Below are 11199 nucleotides of genomic sequence, written 5' to 3' on the forward strand. Positions count from 1 at the left end.
TACAATTTTTGTAAGCGATTAGTTAAAGCTAGTGTTGAAATCATCATTAGTGAAAAAGTTTAAATATTTTTTAATGAATATATTAAAAATTAAATTTTATACATTTTTAATTAAATATCTTCAATTAATAATTTTAATACGTGTCTTTAACTAATTATTTTTTTTTATAAAACTTAATAATATGATGCATAACTTAAGTTGTTACATTGAAAGTTTATCTATGTTGTATAATTGATTCAACCCAATTTCTATTTACAAAATTAGAGTAAAAGTTATGGATTTTTATCAATTAATTTGCATAAATTTTATAAAATATTAAACAAATTGATTATTTTCAAATTATTAATAGCTCCCCTCAAAATCCAAAATCTAATTATAGTAATAGGATTTTCTCTAAAAGACGAAATTTTGTAGAGTTGAGGTAGCTACATTTTCTAACGGGTTTGGTGCTGATGTTAAAATTAATAAACAAAGCAAACATCTAAATTTCCATGGCAGCTCCATTGATGAAGCTCTCCAGAATAATTAATTATCTCAAATCTTTTTTGTAATTTGTAAATTGGCAACCATCTTGCTTCCTTTTTCCAACTTTGTTACCAATGATTCTCCAAATTAAAAAATTTCTCAATCCCTCTCCAAAGCAATAATTTCATACCGGTCTATCTCCCCTGATGGTTCATAAGTTGAATCAAACCATAAAAAAATTTTCTCCCCCAAGGTTAATGAAGCAAGTAGTAATCTAAGGAATAAACCACCAAAAATACACTTGAATTATCTTGGCACTGGGTGTTCAAAATCGATCCGGACCGAACAAAACCGACCAACCGAATCGAAAAAATTAAAAACCAAACAAACCGAAAACCGAAAAAATAGAAAAAAAAAAAATTATGTTTTGCTATTTTTGCGGTTCGGTTCGGTTTTCGGTTTTGTCACTTAAAACCTGAACCGAACCAAACTGAACCGGTCAAATAAAAAACCCCAAATAACTATTAGACCATTATCCCCACCCCACCCCCATCAGATAACCTAATCAGCTACGTTCCTAACTCCTAACCTAGCGCAGCCACACTCTCAAAGAACCCCATTACCACAACCCCTCGCAGCCCCTCCCAACCTCGCCTCCCAACACCTCGCAGCCCCTCCCAGTCCTGCCAAACTACCGCCTCCCAGCTCCTCCCATCAGCGCCTCCCAGCAGCGCCGGACCAGCCACCCAGCAGTGACATTCAGCCCCTCCCAGTAGCGCAAACCAGCGAACCCAACGCCTCCCACTCCCAGTAGCGCTTCCCAGCAACGCCTCCCAGCAGCGCCAAACCAGCCACCCAAAACCGGCGTTCAGCCCCTCCCAGTAGCACGAACCGGAGAACCCAGCCCCTCCCAGCACCTCCCATTCACCCACACCCAGAGATAAGAGACACCGCTGGCCCACTCCTTCTTCCTTGACCACCACTGGAGACTACTCGCCGGAGGTCGCCCACTCTTCCTCACGTTCATCCCTCTTCGTCGCGTTCTTTCTGTCGCCGCTGTTCCTCGCGTTCATCCCTCCCTCTTCATGGTTCAGTCGTTCTCGCCGCCTCACGTTCTTGGGCGTTCTCGCCGTCAGGAACGGCCCCATCGCCGTCCTCCTTTTAGTTCCCGCCGTCAGTCTGTGGTCCTCCGTTCTCGCCGCTTGCCGTCCTCGGTGGTTACCGCCTTGCCGTACTCGGTTCCTGCCGCGTCGTCGGCCTCCTTTCAGCGAATCAGCGTGTTCTCTGCTTCATTGTTCAGGACTTCAGGCAATTTTTTATGAAGATCATTTGAATTTTGAGAAGATAATTTGAACTGTGAATTGTGAATAATTGTGAATTGCTTTTGGATATAAACTAATAATTGTTTTTTGCAGTTTCTAAGTCAATGGCAGTACCACCAGAAGAGTATATAAAACTAGAAATATGAAATCCAAAATCGTGTAAGATTTTACTTGTTCAGTTATTGTGTTGATGCTGCTGTTATTGTATATGTTTAAAAGAATTAGATATCATGAATTATACTTGTTCACTTGGTTAATCTTAACTTATCTCGTCGCTGCCTTCTGTCTCATCCTTTTGCAGAGACTGTAGTCTTCTTCGTCATTGGTGACTGTACTCTGCTCTTCCAAGCAGCAAATTCAGGATGAATGTGACTATTAGGACTCTGTCCCTTCCTATTGGAATTGCTTTCCCCACCCGACAGAAGTTTTTATGTTGAAGCCCAACCTATTATTGCATCTTAGTTCCCTTGGTTATTACCAGGTATGACTTGGAGTTATTTTTCTTTGTATTACCTCCGAGTTTATTGATTCAAGTGTTTGTGTTGTCGATTATTATTGGTTATTATTTGGACTGAATTACAATAGGTATACATAGAAATAAGTCACTAGTATGAAATACAAAATACAAATATACATTGAAAATAAATTAAATAACACATCGATTTATACATATTGTTGCTTGATTTTCGTATACAAATAGCATTTTTGCTGAATTGCGGGTTCGTGTACTGAAAATAACAAAATTGTCACCCTTATTTACGTTTCTTGGTTGAGATTCTAAACAAAAAGTGGATAATTTCCTTTTGTTTCCTTTGCATAGTTTTCTATAATCTAATATTTAACTGGTTCGTCTTCAAACTGGCAATATCCCATTTTGGCTAAAGTAATTTACTTCATTGAACATTGTTCTTAGCTTTTATTTGGGTTGTCTACTGTGACAAATGCAATGGTTACTGCCAATTATGTTACAAAAATTTTCTTTTGTTCCTGTTTTTGTTTATCAGTACAATAGCGATAAGATTAGACTTCCCGTGGAGACTAGAATTTAAGCGAAGAAATGTTTTCGATGTAAATTGAAAGTCAGGGATGAAGTGCCACAAAATGCTGATTTTCCACGGCAATATGCAAGAAAAGAAAAGAAACCTTTTCCGACGCCCATTGTTGAGCTGCGACGAGCAGCTAGGGAAAGGCTAAAGATGATGAAAGGTCAGCCAAGAAAACCACTCTCGGCCCCAAATAATGGGTTGCTTGTGAAGAGCCTTATACCAACTGCTTACAATGTGTATAATGCAAGGATCACTTTAATTAACAATCTGAAGAAGTTGCTCAAAGTAGTGCCAGCGCATGCTTGCAGGTAGTTATCCTTGGTACCTTATCATACATTCGGCTAATGTGGAGTTTCTATGATCATAACCTCAATTTGATATGTTTTCTTTGTTATTGATAAATGCGATAATAGTAATACAAACTGGTGCTGTTGTTTGGGGTCATGTGACATTTTTGTTTGCTTAGTGGTTTCTTTTACAATTTCTTTGAAGTGTTTCATAGGTCACAAAGCTTTTCATCTTCACCACATTTTAGCTTTTTTAATTGTGTTATCTTTTAGTGAAATTTGAATCTAATGTCATACTGGCAATGCCACATACTATTTTTTTGAAAAGTGAATAGTTTATATCTTCCATTTTCAACAGAGGAAATTTGAATGATAGACATTTGCAACCCATAGTTTGTTCTAACTATTATAACTTAATGAAAGCGATATTATAGACTTCATGTAAAATTTACCTCACTGAACCCCTCAATCAAAGATACCCATATAAACAATGTCAGTTTTTCCACTTGTTTGCTGCTTAAAGTCTTTTATGGTAAGCATGCTGCCAGAGCCAAGGATAGGTAATTCACTGATGTAGGTAGGTTAACTTATGGTAGCATTGTAAAATTTTCAGTTGAAATTTAAATTCTGTTATACATTGAGCACAAATAATATATTCATGTACATTTTCAAGTGAGCACATAAGATATAGTAAGGAAAAATTCTAGTTACTAGCTAACCTTGCAATATGGTATTTGTGCTGACAAACTAGTCTTGTTGCTAACTCGTTCTGATTTACATGAGAAAAATGTCAGATCTTCCTGTAAAGTTTATTTTCTCTGTTAAAACGTGGTGCATTATTGTCCATTATTTATACAAATAAATGTGATTTAATGTCTGCCACAGCAAAAGTAATGAAAAAATGATTGATTGTCCTATAGTGGTAGGTATCTGAAAATTTGTATACTGATGCAGGTGGTGCAGCGAAATCCATGTAGGACCTATTGGACAGTCATTTAAATCGTGTAAAGGTGCACAAGCCAATCTTTGCAAGGGACTCCACGAATGGATGAAGGCACATGTTGAAGACATGATAATACCAATTGAAGCCTATCACCTCAAAGATCGACTAGGAAAGAGGATTCCTCATGAAGAGAGATTCTGTATCCCTTGAATACCAGTAGTGGTTGAGCTTTGTATTCAAGCTGGTGTTGAAATTCCAGAATTTCCCACCAAAAGAAGAAGATAGCCCATAATTCGGATTGGGAGAAAGGAATATATTAATGCTGATGAAAGTGAACTGCCAAATGAAACCCCAGCAGAACCATTAAGACCACTACTAGCTGAAATAGCTGATTCAGAGTAATAGCTCCATCGAGCAACGAAGAAATCGTTGCCCTTGCCGAGGAAACTCTCCAGGCATGGGAACGAATGAGGAAAGGTGCTAAGAGATTAATGAGGATGTATCCTGTGAGGGTCTGTGGATATTGCCCGGAAATCCATGTTGGTCCCCAGGGGCACAAGGCTCAAAATTGTGGAGCACACAAACACCAACAACACAATGGGCAGTGGTACATGAAATTGTGATCACACTTTTCACAACTTCGCACAATTAACCAACAAGTGCACTGGGTTGTCCAAGTAATACCTTACATGAGTAAGGATCGATCTCACGGAGATTGTCGGCTTGAAGCAAGCTATGGTCATCTTGTAAATCTTAGTCAGGCGAATTCAAATTGTTATGAGGTTTTGATAATTAAAAGATAAATAAAATATAAAATAAAATAGAGATACTTATGTGATTCATTGGTGGGAATTTCAGATAAGCGTTTGGAGATGCTTTGTTGCTTTTGAATTTCTGCTTTCCTATTGTCTTCTTCCAATCATGTGTGCTACCTTCCATGGCAAACTTTATGATCCTCTTGGATGAAAAATACCAGGTATGGTTTCTGCACAGCTAATCAACTGTCGGATTTCTCGTCTCGAATGAAAAATACTTGGTACAGCTACCGCACGGCTAATCATCTGTCGGTTCTCACTAGCATCGGAATAGAATCTCTCTATCCTTTTGCACACTGTCACTGTGCCCAACATTCCCGAGTTTGAAGCTCGTCACAGTCATCCTTTCCCAGATCCTACTCGGAATACCACAGACAAGGTTTAGACTTTCCGGATCTTAGGAATGCTGCTAATTGGTTCTAGCCTATACCACGAAGATCCTAATCTCACGGACTCGGTCCTTGGATTAGAGACCCAAGAGAATATACTCCGGCTGTCGTCCAATGACTACGTTGAACATCATGTAGATCGCTTGTGGTTGTCAGGCACGCGAAACTTGGCTAAGCGAGTAAAAAAGATAATGGGTGATTGTCACGGGTCACCCCTTCATTCTGACTTAACTGAATTAAGTACAAGAGTATCTCTTGGAGAAAAAGTAGGCGTGAATTGAAAGAAAAACAATAGTACTTGCATTAATTCATGAAGAACAGTAGAGCTCTGCACCTTAATCTATGAGGTGTAGAAACTCCACCGTAGAAAATACATAAGAGAAAAAGGTCTAGGCATGGCCATGTGGCCAGCCTCCAAATATGAAAAATGGCATAAGCTGTTCCAAAACTGCGAATACAATAGTAAAAGTGCTATTTATACTAAAACTAGTTACTAGGGATTACAGAAAATAAGTAACTAAGTGCAGATAGTGCAGAAATTCACTTCTGGGGACCACTTGGTGTGTGCTTGGGCTGAGCATTGAGATTTACACGTGCATAGGCCATTTCTAGAGTTAAACGCTAGCTTGGATGCCAGTTTGTGCGTTTAACTCCAGTTCTGGCGTTTTACGCCAGAAAATGATCTCTGGCTGGCGTTTAGACGCCAGTTTGGGCCATCAAATCTCGAGAAAAGTATGAACTATTATACATTTCTGGAAAGCCCAAGATGTCTACTTTCCAACGCAATTGAGAGTGCGCCAATTGCGCTTCTGTAGCTCCAAAAAATCCATTTTGCGTGCAGGAGGGTCAGAATCCAACAGCATCTGTAGTCCTTTCTCAGCCTCTGAATCAGATTTTTGCTCAGGTCCCTCAGTTTCAGCCAGAAAATACCTGAAATTACAGAAAAATACACACTCATAGTAAAATCCATAAATGTTATTTTTACATAAAAACTAATAAAAATATAATAAAAAGTAATTAAAACATACTAAAAACTATGTAAAAATAATGCCAAAAAAGGTATAAATTATCCGCTCATTACAACACCAAACTTAAATTGTTGCTTGTCCCCAAGAAACTAAAAACAAAATAGGATAAAAGAAAGAGAAAATACAATAAATGTCAAAAATATCAATGAAGATTAGTTTCAATTAGATGAGCGGGACTAGTAGTAGCTTTTTGCTTCTGAACAGTTTATGCATCTCTCTTTATTCTTTGAAGTTCAGAATGATTGGCATCCATAAGAACTCAGAATTCAGATAGTGTTATTGATTCTCCTAGTTCAGTATGTTGATTCTTGAACACAGCTACTTTATGAGTCTTGGCCGTGACCCTAAGCATTTTGTTTTCCAGTATTATCACCAGATACATAAATGCCACAGACACATAACTGGGTGAACCTTTTCAGATTGACTCAGCTTTGCTAGAGTCCCCAGTTAGAGGTGCCCAGAGCTCTTAAGCACACTCTTTTTTCTTTAGACCACGACTTTAACCGTTCAGTCTCAAGCTTTTCACTTGACACTTTCACGCCACAAGCACATGGTTAGGGACAGCTTGATTTAGCCGCTTAGGCCAGGATTTTATTCCTTTGGGCCCTCCTATCCATTAATGCTCAGAGCATTGGATCCTTTTTACCCTTGCCTTTTAGTTTAGGGTTGTTGGCTTTTTTCTGCTTGCTTTTTCTTTTTCTTTCTTTTTCTTTATTTTTCGACCCTTTTTTTTTCTTTTTTTTCCGCAAGCTTTTGTTTTCACTGTTTTTTCTTGCTTCAAGAATCAATTTTATGATTTTTCAGATTATCAATAACATTTCTCTTTTTTCATTATTCTTTCAAGAGCCAACAATTTTAACATTCATAAACTTCAATATAAAAAATATGCACTGTTCAAGCACTCATTTAGAAAATAAAAAGTATTGCCACCACATCAAAATAATTAAACTATTTTCAAGATAGAATTCAAAATTCATGTACTTCTTTTTCTTTTTCAGAAAATATTTTTCATTTAAGAAAGGTGAAAGATTCATGGAATCATTCATAACTTTAAGACATAGACACTAGACACTAATGATCATGTAATAAAGACAAAAACATAGACAAAACATAAAGCATAAAAACCGAAAAACAGAAAAGAAAATAAACAAGGAGATTAAAGAATAGGTCCACCTTAGTGAGGGCGGCTAGTTCTTCCTCTTGAAGATCCTATGGAGTGCTTGAGCTCCTCAATATCTCTTCCTTGCCTTTGTTGCTCCTCTCTCATGGCTCTTTAGTCCTCTCTGATTTCATGGAGGATAATGGAGTGCTCTTGTTGAGGTCCATGAGTGGGCTCTCTTGTTTGCTCCATCCTCTTTTTAGTGATGGGCTTTTGAGATGAATCTCTCCATCTCCCATGACTCGGAGTTGGAAGCAACTGCCTTCCCTTTCCTCTTCCTAGAGGTTTCTCTGGCCTTAGGTGCCATTAATGGTTTATGGAAAAACAGAAAGCAGAGCTTTTTCCACACCAAACTTAAAAGGTTTGCTCATCCTCGAGCAAAATAAGATAGAAGGGAGTAGAAGAAGAATGATGCAATTAATTTTGAAAACTTATTACTGTATACAAGAAAAATTAAAAAGAGTTGAAAAAGAATTTGAAGAGATATGTAAGTTTTAAAAACGTTTTGGAAGGAGTTGAAAAGAATTGAAAAAAAAAAGAATTAAAAAGAATTGGAAAGGTTATTAATATTTGAAAATAAAAATTGAAAGATGAACATTTAAAATATGTTTGATGCAAAAAATTATGAATTAAAACATGAAAAATTAAAAAAAAAAAATCGAATTGGAAACAAAATTACCTCCCTTGTGTCATCCTGGCGTTAAACGCCCAGAATGCTATCCATTCTGGTGTTTAACGTCCACTTGACTGCCTCTTTGGGCGTTTAACGCCCAGCCAGATACCCTGGCTGGCGTTAAACGCCAGGAATTCTTCTTTATTGGGTGTTTTGCTGAACGCCCAGAATGCTGCCTGCATGGGCGTTAAACGCCCATTCTGCTATCCTTACTGACGTTTAAACGCCAGTAAGCCTGTCCTCCAGGGTGTGCTATTTTTTATGCTATTTTTTATTTCGCTTTAATTCTGCAGCTATTTTTATGATTCAATATGATCATCAACCTAAAGAAAACATAACATGGCAATGGAAAACAAATGTCTATAAAAAAATAAATATAATTAAATAACATTGAATTGCCTCTCAATAAGCGCTTCTTTAATGTCAATAGCTTGATAGTGAGCTCTTAGAGAGCTTCACAGAGACTCAGAGCTTAATGGTGGCCTCCCAACACCAAACTTAGAAGTTGAGTGTGGGGGCTCTGTTTGACTCTGTATTGAGAGAAGCTTTTCATGCTTCCTCTCCATGGTTACAGAAGAAGATTCTTGAGCCTTAAACACAAGGTAGTCCTTATTCAATTGAAGGACTAACTCTCCTCTGTCCACATCAATCACAGCCCTTGTTGTGGCTAGGAAGGGTCTTCCAAGGATAATGGATTCATCCTCATCCTTCCCAGTGTCTAGGATTATGAAGTCAGCAGGGATGTACAGGCCTGTAACCTTCACTAAGACATCCTCTACAAGTCTATAAGCCTGTTTCATTGATTTGTCTGCCATCTCTAGTGAGATTCTTGCAACTTGTACCTCAAAGATCCCTAGTTTCTCCATTACAGAGAGTGACATGAAGTCTATTCCTGACCCCAGGTCACACAGAACCTTCTCAAAGGTCATGGTGCTTATGGTACAAGGTATTAAGAACCTTCCGGGATCCGATTTCTTCTGAGGTAATTTCTGCTGAACTAAGGCATTCAGTTCATTGATGAGCAATGGAGGTTCATCCTCCCAAGTCTCATTACCAAATAACTTGGCATTCAGCTTCATGATTGCTCCTAGATACCGAGCAACTTGCTCTTCAACAATATCTTCATCCTCTTCAGAGGAAGAATACTCATCAGAGCTCATGAATGGCAACAGTAAGTTCAGTGGAATCTCTATGATCTCTGTATGAGCCTCAGATTCCTTTGGTTCCTCATTAGGGAACTCCTTAGTGGTCAGTGGACGTCCATTAAGGTCTTCCTCACTGGAAATCACTGCCTCTTCCTCCTCTATAGGTTCAGCCACTTTGGATATATTGATGGCCTTGCATTCTCTCTTTGGATTCTCTTCTGTATTGCTTAGGAGAGTACTGGGAGGGATTTCAGTAACTTTTTTACTCATCTGACCCACTTGTGCCTCCAAATTTCTGATGGAGGACCTTGTTTCAGTCATGAAATTGAGAGTGATCTTAGATAGATCAGAGATTATGGTTGCTAAGTCAGAGAGGCTCTGCTTAGAATTCTCAGTCTGTTGCTCAGAAGATGATGGAAAAGGCTTGCTTTTGCCAAATCTATTTCTCCCACTATTATTATTATTGAAGCCTTGTTGAGGCTTCTGTTGATCCTTCCATGAGAAATTAGGATGATTTCTCCATGAAGGATTATAGGTATTTTCATAGGATTCTCCCATGTAATTCATCTCTTCTATTGCAGGATTCTCAGGGTCATAAGCTTCTCCTTCAGATGAGGCTTCTTTAGCACTGCCGGATGTAGCTTGCATTCCAGTCAGATTCTGAGAAATCATGTTGACTTGCTGAGTTAATATTTTATTCTGAGTATCAATCTCAAGAACTCCTTTCTTTTGAGTCATCCCATTATTCACAGGATTTCTTTCAGAAGTATACATGAACTGGTTATTTGCAACCATCTCAATGAGTTCCTGGGCTTCTGCAGGCATTTTCTTCAGATGAAGAGATCCACCAGCAGAGTGGTCCAATGACATCTTGGACAATTCAAACAGACCATCATAGAATATACATAAGATGCTCCATTCTGAAAGCATGTCAGAAGGACACCTTCTGATCAATTTCTTGTATCTTTCCCAAGCTTCATTGAGGGATTCACCTTCCTTCTGTCTAAAGGTTTGGACTTCCACTCTAAGCTTGCTCAACTTTTGAGGTGGAAATAATTTGACCAAGAAAGTATTGACTAACTTTTCCCAAGAGTTCACGCTTTCTTTAGGTTGTGAGTCCAACCATATCCTAGCTCTGTCTCTTACAGCAAAAGGAAAAAGTATAAGTCTGTAGACCTCGGGATTAACCCCATTAGTCTTAACAGTGTCACAGATTTGCAAGAATTCAGCTAAGAATTGATGAGGATCTTCCAATGGAAGTCCATGAAACTTGCAATTCTGCTGCATTAGAGAAACTAATTGAGGCTTAAGTTCAAAGTTGTTTGCTCCAATTGCAGGAATTGAGATGCTTCTTCCATAGAAGTCTGAAGTTGGTGCAGTAAAGTCATCAAGCATCTTCCTTGCATCTCCACCATTGTTATTGGGTTCGGCTGCCATGTCTTCTTCTTTTTCAAAAATTTCTGTAAGGTCCTCTCCGGAGTGTTGTGCTTTAGCTTCTTTTAGCTTCCCCTTCAGAGTCCTTTCAGGTTCAGGATCAGCTTCAACAAGAATGTCTTTATCCCTGTTTCTACTTATATGAAAAAGAAGAGAATAGAAAAGAAGAGGAATCATCTATGTCACAGTATAGAGATTCCTTTACGTGAGTATAAGAATAGAAGAATAGAAGAATGAGGTAGAGAGAGAATGAGGGGAATTCAAACACAGCGAGAGGGAGAGGGTTCGAATTATGAGTAGAAGAGAAGTGTTAATAAATAAATAAAATGAATAGAAAGAGATGAGAGAGAGGGTATTCGAATTTTAAAAAGAGGGAGAAGAAAATATTTTTATTTTTATTTAATTAATTAAGTTAGAATTCAAAATTTAAAAAAAAAAAGAAATAAAATAAAATTAGAATTTAAAACAATTAGTTAATTAAAAGGAATTTTGA

General features: G+C 37.9%; 1 non-coding gene and 1 pseudogene across 1 annotated transcript; both read left to right on the plus strand.

The window, feature by feature from the left end:
- The first annotated feature begins 1550 nt into the window (after positions 1 to 1550).
- On the plus strand, positions 1551 to 4761 carry LOC112735295 (APO protein 2, chloroplastic-like; annotated as a pseudogene).
- A 5435-nt stretch (positions 4762 to 10196) lies between these two features.
- On the plus strand, positions 10197 to 10304 carry LOC112739027 (small nucleolar RNA R71). Its single transcript, XR_003169969.1, has one exon. It is a non-coding gene; the product is annotated as a small nucleolar RNA R71 (small nucleolar RNA).
- Positions 10305 to 11199: the final 895 nt, after the last annotated feature.

Source organism: Arachis hypogaea, chromosome 13 (genome assembly GCF_003086295.3).
Source record: "Arachis hypogaea cultivar Tifrunner chromosome 13, arahy.Tifrunner.gnm2.J5K5, whole genome shotgun sequence".
NCBI classification, from domain to species: Eukaryota; Viridiplantae; Streptophyta; class Magnoliopsida; order Fabales; family Fabaceae; genus Arachis; species Arachis hypogaea.